This window comes from Phoxinus phoxinus (genome assembly GCF_949152265.1).
Source record: "Phoxinus phoxinus genome assembly, chromosome: 14".
In the NCBI taxonomy this organism is placed as follows: Eukaryota; Metazoa; Chordata; class Actinopteri; order Cypriniformes; family Leuciscidae; genus Phoxinus; species Phoxinus phoxinus.
Genome location: NC_136889.1, coordinates 409,249 through 411,748, shown reverse-complemented (window position 1 = coordinate 411,748; position 2,500 = coordinate 409,249). Strand labels below are relative to the sequence as shown.

Genomic DNA, 2,500 nt, shown 5'->3' with positions numbered 1-2,500 from the left:
AGTGAAAACCTGCATCACACCAGTCTGATGTAGAGATGTGCACTCGCAGACAACACACACAAACCTGCATCACACCAATCTGATGTAGAGATGTGCACTCGCAGACAACACTCACAAACCTGCATCACACCAATCTGATGTAGAGATGTGCACTCGCAGACAACACACACAAACCTGCATCACACCAATCTGATGTAGAGATGTGCACTCGCAGACAACACACACAAACCTGCATCACACCAGTCTGATGTAGAGATGTGCACTCGCAGACAACACACACAAACCTGCATCACACCAATCTGATGTAGAGATGTGCACTCGCAGACAACACACACAAACCTGCATCACACCAATCTGATGTAGAGATGTGCACTCGCAGACAACACACACAAACCTGCATCACACCAATCTGATGTAGAGATGTGCACTCGCAGACAACACACACAAACCTGCATCACACCAATCTGATGTAGAGATGTGCACTCGCAGACAACACACACAAACCTGCATCACACCAGTCTGATGTAGAGATGTGCACTCGCAGACAACACACACAAACCTGCATCACAACAATCTGATGTAGAGATGTGCACTCGCAGACAACACTCACAAACCTGCATCACACCAATCTGATGTAGAGATGTGCACTCGCAGACAACACACACAAACCTGCATCACACCAATCTGATGTAGAGATGTGCACTCGCAGACAACACACACAAACCTGCATCACAACAATCTGATGTAGAGATGTGCACTCGCAGACAACACTCACAAACCTGCATCACACCAATCTGATGTAGAGATGTGCACTCGCAGACAACACACACAAACCTGCATCACACCAGTCTGATGTAGAGATGTGCACTCGCAGACAACACACACAAACCTGCATCACACCAGTCTGATGTAGAGATGTGCACTCGCAGACAACACACACAAACCTGCATCACACCAATCTGATGTAGAGATGTGCACTCGCAGACAACACACACAAACCTGCATCACACCAATCTGATGTAGAGATGTGCACTCGCAGACAACACTCACAAACCTGCATCACACCAATCTGATGTAGAGATGTGCACTCGCAGACAACACACACAAACCTGCATCACACCAATCTGATGTAGAGATGTGCACTCGCAGACAACACACACAAACCTGTATCACACCAATCTGATGTAGAGATGTGCACTCGCAGACAACACTCACAAACCTGCATCACACCAATCTGATGTAGAGATGTGCACTCGCAGACAACACTCACAAACCTGCATCACACCAATCTGATGTAGAGATGTGCACTCGCAGACAACACACACAAACCTGCATCACAACAATCTGATGTAGAGATGTGCACTCGCAGACAACACACACAAACCTGTATCACACCAATCTGATGTAGAGATGTGCACTCGCAGACAACACTCACAAACCTGCATCACACCAATCTGATGTAGAGATGTGCACTCGCAGACAACACACACAAACCTGCATCACACCAATCTGATGTAGAGATGTGCACTCGCAGACAACACACACAAACCTGCATCACACCAATCTGATGTAGAGATGTGCACTCGCAGACAACACACACAAACCTGCATCACACCAATCTGATGTAGAGATGTGCACTCGCAGACAACACACACAAACCTGCATCACACCAATCTGATGTAGAGATGTGCACTCGCAGACAACACACACAAACCTGCATCACAACAATCTGATGTAGAGATGTGCACTCGCAGACAACACACACAAACCTGCATCACACCAATCTGATGTAGAGATGTGCACTCGCAGACAACACACACAAACCTGCATCACACCAATCTGATGTAGAGATGTGCACTCGCAGACAACACACACAAACCTGCATCACACCAATCTGATGTAGAGATGTGCACTCGCAGACAACACACACAAACCTGCATCACACCAATCTGATGTAGAGATGTGCACTCGCAGACAACACTCACAAACCTGCATCACACCAATCTGATGTAGAGATGTGCACTCGCAGACAACACACACAAACCTGCATCACACCAGTCTGATGTAGAGATGTGCACTCGCAGACAACACTCACAAACCTGCATCACACCAATCTGATGTAGAGATGTGCACTCGCAGACAACACACACAAACCTGCATCACACCAATCTGATGTAGAGATGTGCACTCGCAGACAACACACACAAACCTGCATCACACCAATCTGATGTAGAGATGTGCACTCGCAGACAACACACACAAACCTGCATCACACCAATCTGATGTAGAGATGTGCACTCGCAGACAACACACACAAACCGGTATCTGGATTTGAAGTAGTCTGAGTGTAAATTATAGCGTACAAGTATGAATATTTATTATACAAGTTCTCAGGTTCACATCTCGAGCTTTGCTGCTGTTTTACCTTCACAGATGAGCGTCACTTCACCGCCGTCTGCCGGCTGCTCACATTTACATAATGAGGGAAATGCAAATATCA

At 46.8% G+C, this 2,500-nt stretch overlaps 1 protein-coding gene across 6 annotated transcripts in view; it reads right to left on the bottom strand.

The window, feature by feature from the left end:
- The window catches only part of klc1b (kinesin light chain 1b), a 36,865-nt gene that overhangs the window by 21,334 nt on the left and 13,031 nt on the right, over positions 1-2,500 (bottom strand). The window lies entirely within an intron of this gene.